The sequence below is a fragment of the Mandrillus leucophaeus genome, unplaced genomic scaffold (assembly GCF_000951045.1).
Source record: "Mandrillus leucophaeus isolate KB7577 unplaced genomic scaffold, Mleu.le_1.0 Scaffold931, whole genome shotgun sequence".
Lineage (NCBI taxonomy): Eukaryota > Metazoa > Chordata > Mammalia > Primates > Cercopithecidae > Mandrillus > Mandrillus leucophaeus.
The window spans coordinates 365,219-366,633 of NW_012110153.1; positions in this window are offsets into that span (position 1 = coordinate 365,219).

Below are 1,415 nucleotides of genomic sequence, written 5' to 3' on the forward strand. Positions count from 1 at the left end.
TGGCACAATTATAGCCCCTCCCCCTCCCCGTGACTTTTCTAAACTGTAAAAATATAGCTTAGGTAGGTAGAAAGACCAATCCACTTTTTAAAACTTGATTTTAGGACACTCTCCACTTACTGAAAAATGTTACAAAGATTTTTTAGCCCATGATGTTCTGATGAATTTTAATACTTTAGTCCCTACCTTAGGCTAGTGTAATGTGCCCGGTAAGTTCTTGAAAGTGACTATCAGAATCTGAAAATAATTACTGATATGATAAGAAAGGCCTATTTTAAGCTTATAATGAAATGTAAATTGTCTCTCAGTCTTAAAAGACGTGTTTTATCTAACTCCTGGTCCCCTCTGACCTTCTTGCTCTCACCAAATGCCCTAATACTAGCATTGAGTGAGGTTGGGTTGTGGTGTGTCTGTATTGTTTTTTGTTTTTTGGTTTTTTTAGGTTGTGTCTGATTCAAAGAAAATGTGTATCTTTTAAAAGAGGAAGAATAATGGATTCTTTTTTTTTCTAGAGCAGAGTGTGAAGAAAACTAAAATCCAGTTTATTGTATTTCAATACTATGTCATAACAGTCAGGTAATTTATTTTTTGTTGCGTCTCCTGATGATTTATGTGTAGAATGCATGTTTACAAATACTTATTGTTCTATTTTGCAGGCCCTGTAATTCGATGGGCTCATTGATAGATGTTAGATGGTGTTGGGTATTCTTCATGATAAGAATGGGTACTTTTCACTGGGAATTAAAAGGGTAATGTTTCTGGATACCTGGAACTCACCAGTGCTTTATCTGTGCATTTGACTCTTTAATGTCTGAGGTTTACCAATACCTGTATAGAACAAAAAAAAAATTTGTTGTCTTATATCATTGTTGGAATGGCATGAGTATAAGTAAAATAACATTTAAATGTTCATTGGATAACTAAATGAAATATCAGTAGAATAGCTTACAAGAATATGATCTTACATTACTTTGGTGTTTGATTTTTTTCCTTTAAGATTCAAAAATTCATAATTGATACATGATACTCTTAATTGGTATTAACTCCTTTCATTATTATTATCATTGTCATTAGGGTAACCACATAATTTATTGCCCTAACCAAGACACTTTTAAGAACAAAAGGAACATTAATAATTCCTGGACAACAGGTGCAAACCTTGATTGTCCCAGACAAACTGGGATGGATACTTAGCCTAAATTCATAACCAACTTCTGCTGAAGGCCTGTGATGCTAGACCATGTGCTTTACATGCATTATTTTATAATCCTCACAACAAAGCCTTATGAGAATGTTAACTGTTTTATAGAGGAAACCAAAAACCCAAAGAGGTTAAGTATAATTTGTCCTCAGTTAAATAGCTTTAAGTGGTAGAGCCCTCTTTTTTTTTTTTTTTTTTTTTTTTTTTTTTTTTT